The sequence below is a fragment of the Gopherus evgoodei genome, chromosome 8 (genome assembly GCF_007399415.2).
Source record: "Gopherus evgoodei ecotype Sinaloan lineage chromosome 8, rGopEvg1_v1.p, whole genome shotgun sequence".
NCBI classification, from domain to species: domain Eukaryota; kingdom Metazoa; phylum Chordata; order Testudines; family Testudinidae; genus Gopherus; species Gopherus evgoodei.
The window spans coordinates 71075017-71087641 of record NC_044329.1 but is presented as its reverse complement, the minus strand read 5'-3'; the positions used below and the strand labels follow the sequence as shown (position 1 = coordinate 71087641).

At 39.5% G+C, this 12625-nt stretch overlaps 1 protein-coding gene across 4 annotated transcripts in view; it reads left to right on the top strand.

Annotated features, from left to right (window-relative positions):
• The window catches only part of NTNG1 (netrin G1), a 204641-nt gene that overhangs the window by 68873 nt on the left and 123143 nt on the right, over positions 1-12625 (top strand). The window lies entirely within an intron of this gene.

Sequence of the window (12625 nt, the reverse complement as noted above, 5' to 3'; positions counted from 1 at the left end):
CGTGGCTGTGGAGGGTCCGCTGGTCCCGCGGCTCAGGTGGACCTCCCGCAGGCATGCCTGCGGATGCTCCACCGGAGCCGTGGGACCAGTGGACCCTCCGCAGGGACACCTGCGGGAGGTCCAAGGGAGTCGCCTGCCATCCTCCCGGCAACTGGCAGAGCGCCCCCCCCCCCCGCGGCATGCCGCCCCAAGCACGCACTTGGCATGCTGGGGCCTGGAGCCGGCCCTGGTGCTAATAACAGGTGACATGAAGAAAGCTGAAGTTTTAATGCATATTTTACTTCAGCCTTTACTAGAAAGGTCAACCCAATATCAACAACAAGGAAGAAGGAATGCAAGCCAAAATAAAGAAAGAACGGGTTAGAGAATATTTAGATGTATTTAAATCAGCAGGGCCAGATGAAATTCTTTCTAGGGTACTTAAGAAATGAGCTGAAGCAATCTTGGAACCATTAGCAATTATCTTTGAGAACTCCCAGAGGATAGGTGAGATCTCAGAAGAATGGAGAAGGGCAAACATAATACCCATCTTTATCTGGCTAGGTAGTACCACTGAAAAGAATCTAGGGGCAGGATATAGTGGATCACAAATTGAGTATGAATCAACAATCTGATGCAGTTGAGAAAAAGCTAATATCATTGATGTATATTAACAGGCTTGTCTTATGTAAGACATGGGAGGTAACTGTCCTGCTCTGCTTGGCATTGTCGTGAGGCTTTAGCTGGAACATTGTCCATTTTGGGGCACTACATTTTAAGAAAGATGAGGATAAATTGGAGAGTCCAAAGGTGATCAACAAAAATGAAGAAGGGTTAAAAAAAACCAAAACTGGGCATATTTGGTCTTGAGAAAAGAAGACTGAGAGGGTACCTGATAAGTATTCAAATATGTTAAGGGCTGCTATAAATAAGACTGTGATCAATTGTTCTCTGTGTCCACTGAAGGTAGGCCAAGAAGATATGGGCTTAATCTGCATCAAAGAAGATTTAGGTTAGCTATTAGGAAAAGCTTTCTGGCTATAAGGGTAATTAAGCTCTGGAATAGGCTGCTAAGGGAGTTGATGGAATCCTCATCATTGGAGGTTTTCAAAAACAGCTTGGACAAACACTTGTCAGGAATGATCTAGGTTTACTTAGTCCTGCCACAGTGCAGGAGTCGGGACTTTATGGCTTCTCATGTTGCCCTTTAGCACTGCATTTCTATGATTCTATTACTTTGGTTACTCAAACTTAAACACTAGACCAGGAGTTGGCAACCTTTCATAAGTGGTGTTGCCAAGTCTTAATTTATTCACTCTAATTTAAGGTTTCTCATGCCAGTAATACATTTTAACGTTTTTAGAAGGTCTCTTTATCTAAGTTTATAATGTATAACTAAACTATTGTATGTAAAATAAATAAGGTTTTAAAAATGTTTAAGAAGCTTCATTTAAAATTGAATTAAAATGTGGAACCTCCCCCAGACCGGTGGCCAGGACCTGGGCAGTGTGAGTACCACTGAAAATCAGTTTACATGCTGCCTTCAGCACGTGTGCCATAGGTTGCCTACCCCTGCACTAGACAGAGGAACCAGAGAAATCATAGATGATTTTCTTGACACGGTTGAGACATATGTTTGGCAGCACCTACCAATAGGATCCCAGTCTTATTGGCCTCTAGGCATTGCCCCAATATAAATGTTAATAATGATAATCTCAGATACTTGCTGATACAAAAGGAAAAGGCAAATAATTCATTCTTCAGGGAACAGAAAAGAGCATAACAGAATCTGTATTAGTCCCAGTAGATTTGTTAAAAGGCACCGATAATTCCAAAATCACCAAGTGACAAATCATAGCTGGAATAGCATGAGCAAGGTTGCCAAGTAAAAGTTAGCACTGCTACACGCAGTACAATCCACTCAGAATGAGTAGGCTGTGTCTGAGAAAGCAGCTAGAGACCTGGGAGTGAAATAGTCTCTTTGTCTAATCAAGTGACTTGAAAAGTGTGTCAAAATGTATTATCCATGGGTTTTTTAAAGATAAAAGTGCAATTAAAGTAGCTAAAACCAGAGAATGTACAGACAGGCACAAAGTGGCTATGCTAGTGTGATGATGTATATTAATGTGGGAGTAACACTACTAATCTGTATTAAATTTCTGAGTATGCCTGGTGTGAACTAGAAGTTTTCAGAAGTCTAAGCAGACTCAGACTGAGCAAGATACTCGCTCAATTAACATTTGCTCTGTCTTTTCTCCTGACAAACTAGAACCCTTAGTTACTATTTAGCATCGCAGAATAGGCACAATGGGAGGGAAATATATTTAATCTTTTTAAACGGAAACACAAACATTAAAAGGTTGTTGCTATATCTGTGGCCCATAATATTTAAGAGAGGCATGGTCTAGTGGCCAGTGGAGCCAGGAATGCTTCCGACTGAATGGCATTGGGCAAATCATTAGGATCTAATCTGGAAAGATGCAGACTTCAACCTGCAAGGTGATGTGTGCTCCTTAGTTTCCATTGATTTTAATCTCTTTACTGCTTTCTCCTTCCTATGTAAATTTGGCATAAGACGTATTTGCTTGTATCACACAATAACATTTACCTCACAGAGGTCAGGGGTGTTATGAGGATTAATTAGTTAAATATTGCAGGATGTAGGCCCCAAGGGCCAGATCTTTAGGCACCTAAATATGTTTAATATCTGCCCTCCTCCCGGACCTACCCACATGGATTCCACTGTAAGATTAGAGCCTTAGTTTGTAATACAATTTGAAGATAAAAAGTGCATGGAGGTGATAAGTATTACTATTAATATTTTGCAAACCAGTCTTCCCTAGTTTAATCTTTTAAAATCTCTGTAAAAGCTATTGATGTAGAAACTTCCTTTTTTGAAGAATTCATGTGGCTCAGCTTGTGGCTCAAAGTTCAAAGTGTTTGTCTGACCCTCCAAATCCTTCTCACTTGGGAGCTCTGTGGAACAGCATCAATCCTCCATTGAGATTCTAATACTTAAATCACTTTAACTTAAAATGCTGACAACCAAGGCAGTGTTTAAAAGGTTATTGATGCTGAAGTGCTCTTATCTATAACCATCCCTGTTCTCATAATATCAACAATAATTCTTAGCACTTAAATAGCGCTTTTCCTCGTGAAAGCTCATGACACGCATTCACTAGTGTACTATCAACTAGCTAATGTTTGCAGGGTGCTTTGAAAATGTAAGGCATGATGGGTAGTCACATTGAGTACTACCTCACTGAGTAATGTACCTTGCAGCCTGAGTGAAGGTATCATAATCTAGCACTATAAAACTGAAAATATTATCTATGTTTATAGTCACTTTGAAGATGTAAAGTGCTGCATAAGTGCAATTGTTGCTATTAATTAAGTAATTAATCATCCACTAGGTACAGCATGGTACTTAATGTCTTTCTCTTGTGATGACCTTTCGGGAAAGTAATAAATAATGACTATCCTATTATTTATTTTAATGCAATATTTTACTACAGGATCTGACTTTAAGTCTTGCTTGATTCAGTCTATATTTATTCCTTGTCTAGTATATCCGAGCTAACTACTTGGAGACAGCAGTATAAAAATCAGCTTCTGTGACTGGCTTCTTGAGAATTTATTTCGCTCTTTCTTAAAATCTTGGCCTGCTTGACCTCTGTGGCCTTCACCAGTTTGAAAATCCAAGCCATAATCCTCTGTAGGGATTTAGCCAGGTGTCTAATACAGCATGTAATCTGTGATACAGCTTCCAATATTCACGCTGCAGAAAGGTTAAGCCCCCTGTCTTTGTTCCTGAGTAAAAAAAGTCCACAAGGTGTTAGTGTGTACAGGGAGCAGATTGAAACAAGCAACAGCTTCAATCAAGTCCTAAGCCTGTGTATATGCCACAGAAGAATCTTTGTGATGAGAGGAGGGAGGCCCCTCATCTGAGAAGGAGCAATCAGATTTTAACCCTTGAGAAGCAACTGCAAAACCCCTTTTCACTGGTACGTCCATTATAGCTCAACTACTGAATTGCTGTAGATCTTTGCCTTTAGCATGAATACTTATTTCAAGGTCATTTTCCCATTTGTTGCCACGTTCTCTAGTGTTATCAATGGCAAGCCGTGGAAATTTTCTAATGAGAAGAATAAAATGTCAGCTGTAGTTCAGCTCTCAATGCTTCTGTCTGTGAACTACAGTCTGTGCAGCCAAGAAAAGCAACCTGAGGGGTTTTTTTCAGCCTTGTCTACTTCACAAAATGTTATTGTGTTCAAACACCACTGTGGAGATTCAAGTTCTCTGACATAGAACAGACCAAAACTAACCAGTCAGTGTAGACCAGAACAAATTGTATTCAGCTAATCATGATGAAACCCTGCTGGGATCAGTCAGACCTGGACAGCATTGTGTCAGCTAACCCAGCTCTTCTCAATCATGTGTGAACATGATCGTATTTTGTAAGAGAGAGAAGCCCCATAGAGTGCTGCTTTAGTATAGAACAAGTCCAGTGCTCTTTTAAAACTTTCCAGTGTGTCAGAATGTTTTGCTAATATCCTGACTTCCCAGAGTGTCAGGAGGCAAAATAATAACAGCATTGTGTGATTGGTTTTCAGGTGCTAATTAATAACAACGTTAGAGAGGTGCTGTAAAATAATACACTTCCTTTAGAAGGTGATAATATAGGGAAAACCTTCATCATCCTTCTATTCTTATTATCAGGAAGTATTTAGAGGCATTATTTGTTTAATTATTTAGAAAATTCAAATGGTTTAAATATTGCTTTAAAAAGTTGTAAGTATTGTCCACCTTGTCCAGCTGAAGAGCTGTTGCATGGAGCTCTTACATTACAATGTACTTAATACTGCCTGTTGGTCACAAAATAGTTACTCAATGCTATAGGCTGTTAGATGTTGGTAACAAAGAATTTTCTTAGCTTTCACAAATAAGAGAAAGTTCCTGTTTGATGTATCCATTTTATTGTTAGTGGTGTTAAGGAGGATTATCACTGAGATGAAGATATTAAACTTTGTAATTCATCTTTTTAATGGTGATTGTTTTCATACTAACTTCTTCTAAGGTCCTGATTCTCATTTACACTAGGACCCCTTTATTCCATTCTAGGAGCATAAAAGGGGGCTTAGAGTGAGGGAGTAGAATGGTCCCACCCCTAGTCTGACAGCCTCTATGCTGTTGAGGAGGATGACAGTCTCAGGGAAGGAGAACATCGAAGTGGAGCAGAGGGAAACAGTCCCATACTTGGGACCCTCCTTCCAGATGACGTTGTGGTATTCTCCTGCACTTAGGGTACCTCTCTGGGGGAGGGAACTCCAGATATTAGGAAGAGACAGGTATTAGTTATGGGGGATTTGATCTTTAGAAACATAGATAGCTCGATTTGCGATGACCAGGAGAACCGCATGGTGACTTGCCTGCCTGGTGTGAAGGTTGCAGATCTCTTGAGACATCTAGACAGACTTATGTGTAGTGCTGAGGAGGAGCCGGTGGTCATGGTACATGTAGGTACCAATGACATAGGGAAGGGTAGAAGAGAGGTCCTGGCCAAATTTAGGTGGCTAAATAAGAGATTGAAGTCCGTGATCTCCATGGTAGCATTCTCTGAAATGCTTCCAGTTCCATGTACAGGGATAGTTAGACAGGAAGAACTGCAGGGTCTCAATGTGTGGATGAGACAATGGTGTAGGGAGGAGGAGTTTAGATTTATTAGGAACTGGGGAAACTTTTGGGAAAGGGGGAGCCTATACAGGAAGGATGGGCTCCACCTAAACCAAAATGGAACCAGATTGCTGGCACTTAAAATTAAAAAGGTCATAGATCAGTTTTTAAACTACGGGCCAGGGAAAAGCTGACAGGTGCAGAGAAGTATGTGGTTCAGACAGAGATATCCCTTAGAGGAGGATCTATTAAAGGAGATTCTCTATGTTCTAGTAAGGAGAAGAGGATGGAAGATGATAAAATATGGGTAGAATCTGATGAAACACAGTCAAATGAAAGAGAGTCCCATTCAATTACATCATGTAATGGTAGACAGCTAAAAAGTGACAAGTTTTTAAAGTGCTTATATACCAGCGATAGAAGTCTAAATAATAAGATGGGCGAACTAGAGTGCCTCGTATTAAATGAGGCTATTGATATAAGAGGCATCACAGAAAGTTGGTGAAATGAGGATAATCAATGGGACACAGTAATACCAGGGTACAAAATATATCAGAAGGACAGAACAGGTTGTGCTGGTGGAGGAGTGGCACTATATGTGAAAGCATAACCAAACTGTTCCATAGAATCTCTATGGATAGGAATTCCATGCTCTCTTAATAAGAATATAGCAGTAGGGATATATTACTGACCACCCCGATGGTGATAGTGACTGCTCAGGAAGATTAGTGAGGCTATAAAAATAAAAGCCCAATCATAATGGGGGATTTCAACTATCCCCATATTAACTGGGTACATGTCATCTCAGGACAGGATCCAGAGATGAAGTTTCTTGACACATCAAATGATTGCTTCTTGGAGCAGCTGGTCCTGGAACCCACAGGAGGGAGAGGCAATTCTTGATTTAGTCCTAAATGGAGCACACAATCTGGTCCAAGAGGTGAACTGGACCGCTTGGTAATAGTCACCATAATATAATTATATTTAACATCCTGGTGGTGAGGAAAACACCACAGCAGCCCAACAGTGTAGCATTTAATTTCAGAAAGGGGATCGCCACAAAAATGAGGAAGTTAGTTAAACAGAAATTAAAAGGTATAGTGCCAAAAGTGAAATCCCTGCAAGCTTCATGTAAACTTTTTAAAGGCACCCTAATAGATGCTCAACTTATATGTATACCCCAAATTAAAAAACATAGTAAGAGAACCAAAAAAGTGCCACCGTGGCTAAACAGCAAAGTAAAAGAAGCAATGAAAGACAAAAAGGCATCCTTTAAAAAGTGGAAGTTAAATCCTAGTGAGGAAAATAGAAAGGAGCATAAACTCTGGCAAACAACGTGAAAAAATATAATTAGGAACGCCAAAAAGAATTTGAAGAACAGCTAGCCAAAGACTAAAAAGCTAATAGCAAAAAAAAATTTCATTACATCATAAGCAGGAATCTTGTGAAACAAAGAGTGGGGCCACTGGACAACTGAGATGATAAAGGAGCACTCAGGGATGATAAAGCCATTGTGGAGAAACTAAATTAATTATTTGCATTGGTCTTCATGACTGAGCATGTGAGGGAGATTCCCAAACCTGAGCCATTCTTTTTAGGTGACAAATCTGAGGAACTGTCCCAGACTGAGGTATCATTAAAGGAGGTTTGATAAACTAAACAATAATAAGTCACCAGGACCAGATGGTATTCACCCAAGAGTTTTGCAGTCCGTAACCTATCATTTAAATCAGCTTCTGTAGCAAATGACTGGAGGATAGCTAATGTGATGCCAGTTTTTAAAAAAGGCCTCCAGGGGTTATCCTAGCAATTACAGCTGGTAAGCTTGATTACAATACCAGGCAAACTGGTTGAAACTATATTAAAGAACAAAATTGTCATACACATAGATGAACATAATTTGTTGGGGAAGAGTCAACATGATTTTTGTAAAGGGAAATAATGTGAATAAGGGGAATCCAGTGGATATAGTGTATTTAGATTTTCAGAAAACCTTTGACAAGGTCCATCACCAAAGGCTCTTATGCAAAGTAAGCTGTTATGGGATAAGAGGGAATGTCCTCTCATGGATCAGTATCTGATTAAAGGATAGGAAACAAAGGGTAGGAATAAATGGTCAGTTTTCAGAATGGAGAGAGGTAATAGTGGTGTCCCTCAGGGAACTGTACTGGGACCAGATCTATTCAACATATTCATAAATGATCTGGAAAAAGGGAGTAAGGTGGTAAAATTTGCAGGTGGTACAAAACTACTCAAGTCACAGGCAGACTGTGAAGAGCTACAAAAGGATCTCACAAAACTGGGTGACTGGGAAACAAAATGGCAGATGAAATTCAATGTTGATAAATGCAAAGTAATGCACATTGGAAAACATAATTCCAACTATTCATATAAAATAATGAAGTCTAAATTAGCTGTTACCACTCAAGAAAAAGATCTTGGAGTCATTGTGGATTGTTCTCTAAAAACATCCACTCAATGTGTAGCAGCAGTCAAAAAAGCGAACAGAATCTTTTGAATCCTTAAGAAAGGGATAGATACTATGACAGAAAATATCATATTGTCTCTATATAAATCCATGGTACACCCACATCTTGAATACTGTATGCAGATGTGGTTGCCTCATCTCAGAAAAGATATGTTGGAGTTGGAATTGGAAAAGGTTCAGAAAAGGGCAACAAAAATTATTAGGGATATGGAACTGAGGAGAGATTAATAAGACTGGGACTTTTCAGCTTGGAAAAGAAACAACTAAGGAGGGATATGATCGAGGTCTATAAAATCATGACTGGTGTGGAGAAAGTAAATAAGGAAGTGTTATTTACTCCTCATAACACAAGAACTAAGGGTCACCAAATTAAATTAATAGGCAACAGGTTTAAAACAAACAAAAGGAAGTATTCTTCACACAATGCAGTTACCTGTGGAATTCCTTGCCAGAGGATGTTTTGAAGGCCAAGATTATAACAGCACTGAGAGTAAATTAGAAAAAGATTTATTTTATTGTAATATAATCAGACACCCTGAATTTTAACATTATCTTAAAAACATAGGGACAGGAAGACAAATCACAAACAGAGGCAAGTTCCCCATTGCCTGAACAGAAGTGAGGGAAATAGGATATTCATATTTCATGAAACTATAGCTATCCAGACTCAGTCTGATTCTTATTTACACTAGTGCCCATTTAAACCGCTGCTCTGGCTGTGTAAAGGGGTCTTAAAATGGGCATCAATATAACTATGGCCTACCAAATTCACTGTCCATTTTGGTCAATTTCACGGTCATAGGATTTAAAAAATCATAAATTTCATGATTGCAGCTATTTTAAAAACATAAGAACAGCCATACTGGATCAGACCAAAGGTCCATCTAGCCCAGTATAGTCAATGGCTATTAGCCAGACTGGGCAGTGATGGTGTCAGATGGTGTCTGTTTGCCAGAAGCTGGGAATGGATGACAGAGGATGGATCACTTGATGTTTACCTGTTCTGTTCATTCCCTCTAGGGTACCTGGCATTGGTCACTGTCAGAAGACAAGATACTGGACTAGATGGACCTTTGGTCTGACCCAGTATGGCCGTTCTTATCTTCTTAAATAGCTGCAATTATGTAGTAATTTTTGTGGTCAGAATGGGGTCGCAGTGCAATTAAGTTTGAGAATTGCTGATTTAGATATTTTATTGTTGCTAGCTTCATGATTTTATTCCAAGTCCTGTGGTATTTAGTGTTTCCTCCAAGTTCCAGCTCCTGGAGTCTTGTGAAAATATGAGGCTCTCAGCCTTCATTTAAAAAAGAGTAAGCTCCTAGTCCTGATAGTTGTTGGGAAAAACTTGAAAATGTGAGCCAAGTGCACCCTAAAGATTCAAAAACCAAAAGGCAAATAAAAAGAAGCCAACGGATGAATGGAGATTTTAAGTCAATCTTATGTTTTCTTCAGGCCATGATTTTTGAACACTTGGAGTTGGCAGTTCTGACAGTGGAAATGATTACTCTTTGTTTTCAGTGAAAAAACTCAGAGGGGGTGAAATCTGGTCCATTGGACCAGGCTTGCCTGAAAATAGGTTTTAATGAATATGAAGTGGTCCATAGGATTTTTACTGACCCTCAGCTCAGGATAATTTCATCCCCAATGAATTGAGATCTCATTTGGACTTTTCACAGAATCAGTATCTGTTTGGTATAAACCCAAAGGATCCAATATTTAACATCTAGTGGATTTTTATAAGGTCAGTAATAACTTGAATTTATACATCATCTTCTATCCCAAAGCACAATATAAACAGATAGGAATTAAAATGCAGCTCTCTCTCTTGTGAAGAATAGCAGCACTGGCGACACAGAGAGTTCCATTAATTATGGACTATTTTATTTGCATTGTGCATGGAAGCCTGGAGAGAGCAATAATACAACAATCCGAGATCTCACAAACAGGATTAGGGTGGCTTGGCAGCAATCAGACTACGTCTACACTAGGAGCACTTTACTGATATGGAAATACCAATATACTGTACTGGCAAAGTGTTCCTAATACGCATGCAGCAATACCAGAAGCTGCACTTTGTACTAGTATAGTAGAGTACAGTTTTGCTGGCATTACTGCGTCTATACTACTAGTTTCTGCCAACACAGCCATGTTGGTTAGAGAACCACACCTCTTCACATCCCTGACAGATATAGCTCTGCCGGCAAAAGTCTGTAGCATAAACCTGGTCTCAGCAGCACATTACAGTATTTGCCAACAAACAAGATCAGCCTTAAATCTTTTGGTGGCCCAACCACATTAGACCCTGCTGATCTCTAAAATGTAGAGATGGGAGAGTTTGTTCCAGTAAAGTTTGTCTGACTACCTTGAAGTTACCTGTTTTGATTGTCTCTAAGGCAAGCCCTGTCGCTGGAAGGACATTGCATTCACTGACTACATCTGCTACATACATTATTAGCAATCATACAGTTTTGTGAAGCCTCTTCACCTGCCCAAAGATTGATCTGAAAACAACAAGCAAAGTTCAATCTTTTCCCACCCAATCATCTAGTTAATTTCATTGTACGGTTACTGCCTGCTCCAGTTACTGTAAGGTAAATAGCCTTCCTTTATCCATTCTGGTACATGAAACATAGTCTCTGCTGGTATCCTGGGACCAGTGGATAGTTTATAACATAAAAATGACAACAGATCCACATGTGTGCTTTCCAGCTGCTGTAGAAGACCAAAGCCATCTTTCTGTTCTGCTTAATATAAATGTCTTTAACTTGCTATCCAGTAGCTTTGATTTTCTCTGTTTTGATAGTCCTGAACTCTAGATGAAGTAACTTTTGCCACAAAGGAGATTGTAGCATGCATGTTCATGGCTATGCTGATAGCTTCATGTGGACAGACTGAAGTGACTATATTGTTCGAGTAAATTTCCAGTGATAACGCTGACCTCTTTCTGTAAAGTGCACATTTACATATATTTAAAATATATAAATCCTGACAGATTCCACAGTATTTATAGGCTTCCTGAAAAAAGCCCGAGCAAGGTTGCAGATCTTTGCATTTGTGTCTCTGAGTATGTTTTTAAACTAAGTGTAAATAATAAAAAACTTAGTGGCTTATCCATCCTGCTTAGAATATATTGTTATTTTCCCCTCTGCTTTATTTTGTCCCTTCTAACTCTATGATTCTATGATGGAAATAGTGATCCTGAGCTTGAAAGCAGGAAAACTGTAACAAGGATCTTCTCAGTTACAGCTGCATGTTTAGAGTCTGTCAATTTAATAAGCAGTGTTCTGTTTTTCAAATAACCCGTTTTCTTCTCTTGTATTATATTTGAGTCTCAATGAATTGTTGTCGGTTTTGGGATTCAGCTACATTAATGGGAAAGAGTGAGAGAGAGTATTTCTCTGAGCAGGAAGGAGAAAGTTGCCTCTAGGGATGTCAGAGTAAGTGCTTAAGACCTTTTTCTTGCATTTGACTTGAGTATGTCAGGGACTGTGGCAGTGACCAAGGTGGAAATTCCAGCTCATTCAGTGGGTGTGATTGCAAAGCTTCAGATCCATATGGTCTTGAGATGGAAAGAAACATAATTGCAATGATAAGAAAAAAAAAGAAAATTAATTACATAAGGATCTATTCTCCCATCAATATGTGAGTCAAACTTCTGTTAATGTGAGGAAGAGGAACTTTTATGCATAGAAGGGACAGTATAGATGCCCAGCCGCTGCAATTTAACTCTTAAAAATACAAGCAGTAATTGCAGCAAAGAATCCTGTGGCACCTTATAGACTAACAGACGTTTTGGAGCATGAGCTTTCGTGGGTGAATACCCACTTCGTCGGATGCATGTAATGGAAATTTATGCATGTAATGGAAATACATGCATCCGACAAAGTGGGTATTCACCCACGAAAGCTCATGCTCCAAAATGTCTGTTAGTCTATAAGGTGCCACAGGATTCTTTGCTGCTTTTACAGATCCAGACTAACACGGCTACCCCCTGATACAGAGCAGTAATTGTTTTCTGAAACAAATAATGAATGATTAAGTAGCCAGATATTAATGTACTGATGAAAGCCTCTAAAGTAGGTAGACATGATCCAGGACAGCTTAAAGTAGCCAGTAGCTTGCAATGGTTTATCAAGTTATCCCCAGCCTCCAGATGAAGTAGCTTTTGTGAGGAGGAGGAAGAAGATTGTAGTGTGCAAGTTAATGCGTCAGAAGGCCCAGAGAAGAATAATTCGCTTTCACCTTGCTATAGAAAACAAGTACTAGCAAAAGCTACACATTATTGGTAAGTTTATGTGGTGATGGTGTTTTTTTAAACTTGACACACAATTCAAACCTCCAGCCACGTCAGCAGCCTTCCAGCTGGACCTGCTGACATCTCCCACCCAATCAAGTGGTGGATTATCTTGTCCTGATAAAATGGAGCCCATGTCTGGTAAAAAGTCTTTCCTGAAGTACTTCGCTAGCCTGTAGCTAATAGGGTGG